The sequence below is a fragment of the Carassius carassius genome, chromosome 7 (assembly GCF_963082965.1).
Source record: "Carassius carassius chromosome 7, fCarCar2.1, whole genome shotgun sequence".
NCBI lineage: Eukaryota > Metazoa > Chordata > Actinopteri > Cypriniformes > Cyprinidae > Carassius > Carassius carassius.
The window spans coordinates 24,053,275-24,065,621 of NC_081761.1; the positions used below are offsets into that span (position 1 = coordinate 24,053,275).

At 35.3% G+C, this 12,347-nt stretch overlaps 1 protein-coding gene across 6 annotated transcripts in view; it reads left to right on the plus strand.

Annotated features, from left to right (window-relative positions):
* Positions 1–12,347, plus strand: part of gab1 (GRB2-associated binding protein 1) — an 82,461-nt gene that overhangs the window by 8,764 nt on the left and 61,350 nt on the right. Inside the window, exon 1 of one of the 6 annotated variants that reach the window (XM_059554260.1) lies at positions 10,847–11,021. The exons of the other annotated variants lie outside the window; for them this stretch is intronic. The gene's annotated coding sequence lies outside the window, so the exon portion shown is untranslated. Of the gene's footprint in view, positions 1–10,846; positions 11,022–12,347 lie in introns of those variants that run through there. 6 annotated transcript variants of the gene reach the window in all.

Consider the following 12,347-nt stretch of genomic DNA (forward strand, 5'->3'; position numbering starts at 1 on the left):
GCTTATGCGGTTTTTATTTGTTTCTTGACATTTCTAATCGTAAACACAGCCATGTTGAAGCCTGCAGTAAATGTTTTGCATTATGGCAATCCACTCTGCTTATTGTTTTTCGAAAATGTTGCACTCCTGTTTGTCATTGTGCACGTAACGTCACGCCAATAAATCATCAGAAACATTGGTCTTTACGTTCGTCCTGCCTGTTGTCTGTGGATTTACCTATATTTGGTGTTATTTGCCGTATAAAACTTATTTAGACATGAAAAATCGATTTTACAATCGATTTAATGAACACTTGTCACTCAAATTAAACAGGATTTTTTTCACAAAAGTGACAACCCAAGATTGCAAAGTAAACGGTCTCTCATTTGCAGTGCTTAATTTGAAATTGAGAGGTCCCAGAACAAAGCGGGACATTTATTCAACATAGCTTGTAGGTTTGAATAATAAAATAAATCCACACAATGTCTAAGATTAAATGAGTAATTTGAATACATGAACGCTCTCAGAGCGCGCTTCTCATCAGCGCATCAGTGACCTGCACGCTGCGATACAAGACTCTCTCGCATTTCGATCGGGACAGCTGACAGAACTGTCACTTGACTAATCAGGGGATTGTTGCATTGTCACAAAAATGTATAATTTACACACCTTTTAAAAATTTTAAGCCATTTGGTACTCAGCTCCAAAGGCTGTATTATGTGCCCTCACAGTCACATCCAAAGCTCGCATGTAAAGCCGCCTCGCGAGTATTATATAAGAGTTATTTTTCGTAGTTTGTTGAGTTTAAGCAACCAAATACAAACAATATGATGTCTGATTGGTGTTGGCAAATAAAACAGTTTCATGGCACACTCTACTAAAATACAGGGGGGGGGGGGGGCAAATCAATAATTAAACAACACTGCATCGTCAGTGTTGGTGTTGTATCAGACACTTGCAATTAACATCAGGCTATTTGAAAAACAAGCTCAAATTGAGTTAACAAGGTCTTTGGCCGGCGAATGAGGAGATCTGTGTTTTGTTCGCATCTGAGGAAAGTGCAGTGCATTATATGCCATCATCAGCTTTTACAGGTTAGGATATAACGTTTATGTTGTATTTTTTTTTTTTTTTTTTTGTTTAATACACTTGGCCAAAATCTCATGATATAAACGATTAGGCACTTATATTTTAAACGTACAAAAGTATATTGGCTAGATGGCAAAAAACCTACTTCTCCAGTCTTCGAACACACAAAAACAATAGCATTTACAGACATAGTGTTTGAGTAAAGAAATGCTGTACTATTCAAAGTTATTTGAATACCCATGCTTTGCGAATAAGCCGAGATCTGTCTCCTCCAGGCTGTGCGCCCGTCAATCTGAGTGGAGGCGGGTGAATTGACAAGGTTTCGCTTAGAGCTTGAGGATCCAATGGCGTAATGAAGTTTTACAAGCTCCTTTAAATACTTCTCATTGGTTAAATATTTCTAAAACCCTGTGATTTAAAATAATAATAACGAATTATAATAGAGATATGAATTTCGGATTGTTTTTCACGGCACACATATCTGGCTATTCTCTGTCTGCCATACTGAAACGCCGCCCCTGGAGGAGGGGGATCCGCCAAAACAATACCTCATTTTTTTTCTTCTCACCTGAAATTCATGCAAGAAACATGTTTTTGACAAAGATTTTAATTTGTTTGTGGTCTATATAGCCTGAATCAAAATGAGGTTTGCAATTATGCGCCCAAAGGCACATGTTGAAGACCCAGTCAGTGACGTCACGATATGCTAATTTGTTTAAATTCATACCTGCGTCATCACCATCACCAAAATTTTCCTTTTTTTTTTTTACATTGGAACTTGAAAAAAAAAATAGACCGACCTACCGACCCTTTTTTAAAAAAAAAATACTGTTACTGCAAACCAAAATATTTTTAAGGATGGCCTCAATCACCAAAAGAACCAGTTCGGTTCAGACGTTGTTCACACTGAATCACACATGCGCAGTTATCATCAGCTCCTCGGTTCTCGAATCGGACGCGTCCGACAGAAACGGTTCTTGACTCGAACGAGTCAGTCGTTCGTTCGTTCGTTATCTGGCTCGGCTCGGTGTTCATCTTCAGTTCTCTATTCACAGCAGTTCAGTCAGTGTACTGTTTGAGTAAATGAATTACTCCGGGATATTGGTTTATTTTAAATCCGAGGGAGTGTCAGCCATGTTAAAAAAGTTCACAGCTTAAAGTTACAATTTGTAAGATATTTGCAGTAAAATATCCAAAAACCACTAGGCTAGTGTTATATATTTTGTCCAGCTGATTACTATCTCTAATGTTTTCAACTACTTGTAAATCATGAGAAAATTCCCATTCTAAACAGTGACATGGGGCAGTGCAGTTACCTGTCAATGACGTTAGTTACACTTTGTTACCGCCTTTACTGACGTAGAAACCACATGACAACAGTGTCGTGGACAAATGCGGAAGTAGCTTCGCGACAAACTTCAACTAGACAGAGATGCCGATCTTGCTTGTTTTACTCGACAGGTGAGTTGTTTTGATTCGTATCTTTACCAAAAAACGTATGATATTATAACGATCAACAAGACTAGTATTATGGGGCATACACGCCAAACGTGGGGTATTGCGTCTCTAGACCTACGCGAGGGCGCGTCTGATCCATAGTCTGAACGTGCCTTTGCATTGACTTTGTATGTAATCTACTCGCGCAAATCGTTGAACTCGCGTTAAATCCATGATTTATCTTTCCGTCTGATTGATGACCATCAGCAGTTGGGTAGAAGACAACAAATTCCATCATTCCACGCTCCTCCTTAGCGTCATCAAACCATGCGATTGTTATTGTTTTGGTGGTACGCCCTCTAGTGGCAGGTCCTACAACCTGTACCTTTAAGTCATTTGTGGATTAATGCTTATTGGAGATGCAAACCAATTCAATTTCAATTCATTGTTCAAACACAAATTAAGATATTTTTGATGAATTCCGAGAGCTTTCTGATCCTCCATAGACAGCAAGGCTCCTTATGCATTCAAGGCACAGAAAGGTAACAAAAACATCTGCAAAATAGTCCATGCAAGCACGTCTAATGGCTGTGATTACTGTCTGAATGGTTTTTAGAAAGGATATAATAGAACATTTTCATAATAGGAAGATAAAAAAATAGGCTAATGTTATGTTATAATATAAAAAATATATAATAATTAAAAGAATCACTTGCTTAAAGGTGCTTTATGTAGGATTGACACTGAGTGGTTGAATTAGGTATTGCAGTCCAAATTCAAAATACTGGAGAGGGTTTTTTTCACCAGGCCCCTCCTCCTCAGACTTGAGACACACACATGTTGCCAGATTGACGACACAAAGAGGAACAAGCACAATTGATGATGAATGAAATGAAATGCACTGTTTTCCACTAACTGGCAACCCCGGGGTGCCGAAGTACAAATGGGTAAACTGGCAGTGGGTGGGTTTCACAAACCAAAACAGAGAACGACATTCCGGCTTGGAACGCACATTTTCAAAGGAGAATAACTGACTGTAGCATTGTTTTTCAGATAAACAAGTATGCTTACTTAGTAGGACTGTGACGGTTGCCGTGACAACCGCGTCACCGCGGTGGTCGGTTGCTACCGCGGTTGTCTACTGCCACCGGCGGTAGTGCACGTGACGTCACAAACTCTATAGCAAGCATAATAAAAAGTTTTGTATATAAGTGTAATAACTGTAATAGTTGCAAATTCTAAGTCTATGGTAATTAACAAATTACCTCAAACACAGCGTTTCCTTTAGATATGCAGATTTGAGCGCAGGAAAATACAGTTTATGCATTCAGCAAATTAATTTAGTGTTGGGCGATGGATCTTGTTGGGAAAGCAAATACCACATCACCGATCTGGAGTCATCTGCATTCATGTCACCCATCGGCGTTTGCACAAGTTCTCGTGATCGCAAACGCTGGCTGGTCAGGTTTGGTGAGGCTTTCTCCAAACTGGCCAAATACAACAAGACAGCGATGAATAAACGATGGTAACAAGAAATATGGCAACGATTCCTATTTCAAAGAGAGCGCGTGCAGATGAAGAGTTAGTTATTGAGCTTGCTTGGTGGCGGAAAAGTAAACGGACACAACACAACCGCGTTGCGACAGGTTTAGTCTGTCTAGTGTCTATACAGGACATATGAAATCTGTGTCAGTAGCCTACATCACAGACCGGATGGGGATTTATCATGTCGTGTTGTGCTGCATCCAGTGTAGCATCACTGATTATAATCAGTATTTTGTCGCGCTGCGTCGCTCGTGTCGGTTGAGCCCTAACCTCAAGTGTGATACAAGTAAGACTTTATTAACTACATAAACACTTAAACTAGTCTAACATAACATAACACACACACACACACAAATACATTCATTACATCTGCAAACATATTATGGTATTTTTATGCTTTAGTAGAGTCAAACTTACATACAGAACCCTTAACCTTTAACTAACACATAAGAGCACTACTGGGAGACTAACATGCTTGTCTGCTAACTATCGAATGTCAACTTTTGTTTAAAAAAAATGCATATACAACAAAAATTTGTATTTTGTTTTGAAATTATGATATAGGCGAATCAAACTTTTGTGGAAGTTTTCAGTGGTTATAGGAAGTTGTTTATATATGATCAAAGTCTAAAGACTCTAGTTTTACCCCATTCAGAAACAAAAGAGAAAATGTTTTAGACCTCATGGGAAACAGCTGGAAAGATCCTGACATTTCGGCATCCATACGATCATGTCGCTGCATTTCAAGCGATCTGTGTGGTTTGCTCAGGCAGCTCTGGTGCCTTAGGTGAATGCAGATTCTCATGAGAGCATTACATTAGCATTGGATAAGCATTTGTTGCCCGGTTGATTTGATTTTATTGGCAGGATGGTGTGTGTTTTAGGATTCCTGTGGTGAGGGAACGGGCCTCAGCTGTCGTAACTCATTCACACAGTCTGCTCTCTAGAGGGCCTCCAAAGGCAGCCTCTGTCTGGGAGCAGGGATGGGGACCTGCCCCTTTAGCGTGCACACACACACACACACACACACACACACACACACACACACACTCACACACACTCACTCAACCAACCATACATAGTCTCTCCCTTTACTCTATGACCTTTCTATTTTTCCTGGGAAGCTCAAGAGTTTTTTTTATTATTCACCAGGGCTCCATCAGTTTGATCCAGAGCTTAGAAGTTTATATACAGACTATTTACATTCCTTATTGGTGGGAAACTATTTTGGAAACAGTGTTGCATTTGACTTTTCCTGTTGTTATTGTGTTGAACCACTTCCATAGTTAAGGCTGTGTGATTTTTGACAAACATCTTAATTTATGTTAATATTGTAATTTGATTTTTTTTTCTTCTTTTTTTTTTACTGAATGGAATGTTTTGTGGCAGCTGCATGCTACAAACGTTATGTAGGTTACACATCCAGAATAAGCTGAGAACAAGTTCCCATTTATTGCTGTGTCATGCATAATAAATTAGTGCTACCTAAATGGTCAGCTCCATATTCAACATCTTAGCAGCATGAAAAAACAAAACGGTTATTTAAATTAATAAATAACATGCAAAAAGTGAGTAATGTTAATGGCCCATGATCATTAAGAATTCATTCTAATATGTTGATTTGCTGCTTAATTATTTGTCAAACATTATCGGTGATCAATTAATAAAGGTTCTTCTCATCAGTGTTAAAATTTGCTCCATAATGTTTTTGTGGCAGTCATATATTTTTTTTAAATACTTTGATAGTTTGATTTAATGGCTAGTGCATCACCATATCTGCAAAAATATTAACCAGCAAATGCTATTTTCAACATTGATAATTTAGGAAATGTTTCTTGAGCAGCAAATCAGATTTCTGAAAGATCATTGGATCAAGGATCCAATTTGAAGATTGGAGTAATGTCTGCTGAAAATTGTAACTATAAATGACATTTAAAAATATATTATGATGGAAAACTTAATTCAATATTATTGCTTGTTTTTACTGTATTTTGATTGCTTGGTGAGTGTATATTTTTATTTATTTTTTTGCTAAAATTAAAATGTGAATGAATGTGAATATTATGATGTTGTTATTATTTTATTTAGAACAAGATACAATAGTAGCAGTTGGGATCAAAACATTTAACTACTGGCCTGACTGGATCAGCTAAAAAGGCCATTATTTTTTCTGCTTGCACCTACTGTATGTCTTGGTCAGTTTTTCAAGAAGTAGTTTTATTTCACAGTTTTCCCTCTGTAGAGACCCGCTATAGTCATGTGCTGCTAGTGTTATCTGTAGTGTTTGTTTGAAGTGCTCAGTCATTGAGCATGACGAGCTTAGCTAATTATAACTGGCTGAAGTGCTCAGTGGCCCTTTGCTATCGATGCCTTAGACATCTGATTCACAACACGTTTGATTAGCTTTTATTCTTGTATGTGTCATCGTCTGCATATCTAGACTAGCGTTGTTTGGTCAGCTGATCATGAATTAGCCTAAGTGCTGAACTGCCAAAGAATATCCAGCAAAGAGAGGCTAACAGGAAAAGGCAGTTTGTAAACAGATAGGAGCTTTTATTTGCAGGGATATTTGTTCAGTCTTGTTCTTTCCCATGCAGAGATTAGATAAGATGGAAATGGAAGTCTCACACTTTCATTTTCTCCTTTTTTTCCCTGTATAACATGGTTTCAGTTTTTCTAGTTTTTTTTATTATTATTATTATTATTTATTTGTATAACTCTTTCTGTACTTTCAGAATGCCCTGCATGAGCCTTTTTTTTTGAAAGACAAAATTACATTATATTGTAAAATATTTGATCCAATATGTTATGATACTTCAAATTCTTTTAAAATCAGAAATATCTAGACAGAGCCAGTCAAGTCCTGTGACATTTAGAAAAATAGCCTAGGTTGAATATAACAGTGTGCAGCCATTTCTACTCAGTTATCCAAAAAATAAACTATGTATAATGTTATATTACACAAAACTAGCTTAGTACTTTTTTGACACATTTAGTATTATTAAAGTCAGTCAGTTTATTACAAAAGTGGTGACTTAAGGTTACTATTCTTAATTTATCCCCTTTAAATCACTGAGAAAAGCTAAACTCTAATTGATTAAGTCGACCTCATTGTTTAGTCCATTCTTGGATGAATAGTTTTACTGAAAGAAGTTAGCAGCTGATGAAAAGACGTTTTAGAGGGGAAGTGGAGCAGACGTTTCGTTCTTGAAGTTGGCAAATCTTGTGATGCAGACGTCTTGGGTGAGCCCAGTTTAAGAATAGATTTGAGCATTTTCTTTTTTGGAAGGTGCTATTTTAGGGCCGCAGTTCTTCCCCATAAACATACACCAACTACCGAAGATGGTACATGTGGTTTGTTCAAGGAATGTTTAGGGCTGAACTGTGTCTGAAATGACTGAACTGTATCATGCGCTGTTTGTGCCCGAGTTTTTGATTTGTTTGCAGGTAAGACCCTCTAAATTACACTGCTGAGCTGAGTGATTTTGTGTTTCAATTATTAATTACATTAATAAAAATAATAATTATTATTTGTATTATTAATAATAAACTATTACAAAAGCCATTATTACCATTGATGTTCTTCTTAAATATTGATAATATAAATTAAGTATTTATATTTGATTAATAATTATAATTTAAATTACATAACAATAATAATAATAATATAAATTATAACAATTATTTAATCAATAATATTATTAATTATTAATAGCAATATTAATAACAATATATATATATATATATAAATTCCTGTAACTATTTTAGTCAAGTTAAATTTTTTTAACTATAAATATTTTAAAAATAACGATAGTTTTCTTATTATTATTGTTATTATTATAAAATAAACAACTAATTTATTCAATAATATTACTAATTAATAATAATAATAATAATATTAAATACAATTATAATATCTATTTTAGTAATGTTAAGTATTTGTAACCATTAATATTTTAATGATTATGATAGTTATTGTTATTATTATTATTATTATTTTACTATAATATAAACAACTCATTTAGTCAATAATATTAATAATAATATTAATTACATTATTAAAAAAATATTATTACTTTTTTAGGGATGTTAAATATAAAATGCTTGTAACTATTAATATTTAATACATTTAGAAGATAATGATGATAATTGTTTGTTTATAATTAAATATTATTATTATTATCATTAAAAGGTTGCAGTATAAAGGCAATTTTATATAAGCCAGTCGCTGAGTTTAAGGATATGTAATAATATACTTTATTAACATGTGGAAAATCATAGATCTACACTTTACAAGGTTTGTTTCAGAGCCTATTTGTTCCCCAAAGTCCCATGATGCACAGGATTCTCAGTTTGTCAGGCTCCTCATCTGCCCCCTTGCGCTGTCTCTCTGTCTTTCTCCTGCTTTCTCTCCAGCTGCTCGTCTGCTCCTGACGTGTCATTCTTTTGCAGACTGAGCTGCTTGACAGCAGCATGACGACCATTTCCTGTGCTGCTGTGCTACCGCTGCTGATGGTTCCCAGATGGCTGAATAAAGCCCTTTCACTCTCTTTCTCTTTTCTTTATTTGGAATAAAGCCTAGTTATGGGCTTGAGTACATTAAGAGGAGGTGTTGGAGAGAGAGCGAAATGAGTAGGCTGCAGGACCTGCACTGGAAAACAGAGCCATGTGGGATTGAAGAATCAGTTTTGGCTATTGTAGTGACACTCCAGAATCACTGACAGACATAATAATACAAAGTTACTGTAAAAGAAAACACGTGTGCCCTGTGAACATTAGAGATATATAACCATATATATATATATATATATATAGGCCATAACCAAAAAATTGGCTTCTCTGCATTCACACGACAGACTATTTTTGAGTACTATATTACTAGGCAAATCAATCTCTGAGCAAGCATAGAAAAACAATCTTCATTAATGCACTAAAAATATGTAGGGATGTTAATGCACAATTAGAACGCAAAATAGTAGACTGAAATCACACAGCATGCTAAAGGTGGCATTGATTCCTGTTTTACTATTCACTGCGTCCATGGCAAGAGGAATTTTATATTTTACTCCGTTTGAGTTAGCAGTCTAAGTGGAATCAGCAAAATATTGATGAGAAAAGTTTGTTTCTGTTACATTGTCTTTACCAGCTGTCCTCGTAAACAAACATACTAGTCGCTCTTGTTAATTAATGAAAGCATACTTTGTTTTTATGCTCAACATAAATATCATCTTCCCTATATTAAAGTGTTACGTTTATTTTTTTTTTATATTATTTTATATTTTAAATATAATATCATTTTTTATATTTTTATATAAAATGTTTATTTAAAATATTAAAATGGTATTGAGAAGTTTTGGTGACAGTTTTTTGGTTACACTTGGTAACAAAAAAAATAGAATTTTGAATATTCATTGAATGAAGAGAAAAAAATCCACATGGGTCAGCCGTCAGGAAGCCTATCAGTGGCCCACGAAATGCAACGACGATGTAAGTGTCAGAAAAGTAGCCTACTCTGTGATTTGGTTTTTTCGGTCTTTTGTATTAAACTATACATACATGCATTTTTTATTATTATTAGAATTTTTTTTATTAAGCAACTTAATTCATTATAATATGGTTTATAAACATTATTTTAAACATTATGCACTTTTTTTTCAAAGATAGTCATGTTATTTTATTATGCTATGAAGAAACGTCGTAATATTTTGCGCGATACGCCCCCTTGTGGCCTACTTGTGGCCTTTTTTCCTCCTAACTGAAATTATGCCTTTTTAAATTCAAATATAATTCGAATTTTGATATTTAAGTAGAAAATTCGGATGTAGTTTCAGTCATTTTGACAGCCCTACTTTATAACAAGCTTATGATTTAGGTTCCTTGAACTAATAAGCAATAATGAACAATCCTACATATTACATTTTTGACATCAGTTAATTTATTATGAATGAATTAACAATAAACAACAGTATATTTAAAAATGAAGATGAACCTAGATTAATAAAAAAGTGAACATTTTTATACTTTATTCTACCTCATGTCTTTCCAAACCCATAAGACTTTTTATATATTTGAGCCACAAATTAAGGTATTTCTAATGATACCTGAGATTTCTGTCCTTCCAATGAATGTCCAAAATGTTGACACTTCAAAATGTTAATAAAGAGATTGTCAAAAAATGTTTATGAATAACATAGTCCAAGTCATCTGAAGAGACACAATTGCTTTGTATGATGAAAAGGCTCTTATTCACGTTCAACACACATACATGGAAGAGCTAATCAAATTTGGGAAATGGAAACTCAACTCTAATTGTAACAGAAACTCATTTGATGGTAAGTAAATGATAACAGAACTTTCATTTTTGAGTAAACTAAGTCTTTATCAAGTTGAAACTTATAAACTTTTACCTATTTAATATGGTTAAGACCATTTATGGTGTTTAAATATTAAAGAGGTGGACGAGGGGCTTCTCTCTGTCCCTACTCAGGATCACAGTGGGCTACTGGTGTGTAGGAGGGGTCAGGCTGGAGACAAGCTGTGAAATGCCGCCGCCCCGTGTAATTTCTCAGGTTACCGTGAGTCTGTTGGGGCCTGGCTCACATTGGACTACCCTTCCCCCTCGTCGCGAGTGAGCTCTCAGCGACAGTCTGAGTGCGCTCTCTCTCCTGATTGCATTAGAAGGGCTGTTCAATGTGGCTTGATATCTCCAGCCTGGCATCGTGCCAACAGAGATAGTGTTCATGTGTATAGCTGTGAGAAGCAAAAAGACCTTCAATATAGCCCATGGAGTGCACTTGTGTCTGATGTGAATGTACGCCTCTGTCCTCTCCAGAAGTGCTGACTGGGGATGTCTTGTTTCCAGTCTTCATTTGATTCCTAATTATTAGTTAAGTAACCTTCATTATCCTTTTTTTCTTCCCCCGAGAACTTTGGATTAAGATTTACTCCAGTAAATCTGCTCAGCTTTCAAGGTCAGTACGGGTTCCTTTCATTTCCCCACGGCACGTTTTGTTGATCTTACGGGTTTTGGAGAAAGACACCTGGTTTTCCCTGCAGACGAGCGGGTCTAGAGTTTCTGTTGTGGTCTCTATATGAGCAGGTGTTTTAACTGTGGAGTGTGTATATGCTTGACTTTGGAACCTGGACCATTCACTGGGTTATTATATTATCTGTTTGATGATGACCATTTGCATATTTTCCCCACCCTATTTAAATTAGCATCTGCTGCATGTGTGAAAGCTTCAGTTTATTTGGTTTTGCTTTGCGTTCACCTATCTCAGCTTAATGGAAAAACTGTAAGTGAGCCATTTTGGAGGATGATTTTCTTAAAACATGTAGATACTGTGACGCTCCAATACAATATCAAAACATTAGTGTTTGTTTGAGGGCCCAAAACAGCAGTTGGCATGGGACTGTCTGTTTGACAAACCAATGGAAACCATTAGAGAGTGTTTGCAAAACCTGTTTGATGATGCCAGCTGCACAGAAACTATGCATTTTAACTGTTAGTTCTGAGTTTTGTCCTTCAGAAATAACTTTAGTATTTTATTAATGTTTGAATTAAATTTAATTTCTCTTTATCTATTATATAAGTGCATGCTATTGATCTTATAACTGATTTATCCTTGCATTTTTTGCTTTGTTGTTTTGTTTTTTGTTTATATTACATTGCAATTTTTCATTTAAATGCACCTTCTCTCTGGTGATGTGTGCTGGATGTAAAAAAAAAAAAAAAAAGTGCTTAACTTTCACCTTTTTCTTACAATCTACTGCAAACTTGCATTCACATCTCCCTCCATCCAATCAACAACTGATGGAAAGAACCAAGTTTTCCATTTCACTTGGATAAACATCAAAATACAGAAGGAAATATCTGTAATGTTGTGACTTCAATATAAAAACAACTTTTTTAGAGTCCTCATAGTCATCTCATAGGAATAAAAAAAGAGGAAATTGACATGTTCAATATGAATAATTTTAGTTATGAAATACTAAAAATTTAGTCTGTGAGAAGTTGCTCATTGTGAGTGCAGTTGCTATGTTTTTATGCACAACAGGAAAGAAAGGCTTTGGAAATGAATTTCTGTGATTTTGTTTGAAAGGTGTGAAAATTTGATTTTGTGGTTTGCATTTTTGAAGCCTTATTAAAATTACATTTGCCTGAGGAAGCTCTTAATTTGCTGCTTAGTAATAGACAGTTAGTAAGGTATTTGTTAAGTCTAGGTATTGGCTAGGATTAGAGATCTACAATATGGTCATGTAGAATATGTGCTTTATAAGTACTAATAAACAGCCAA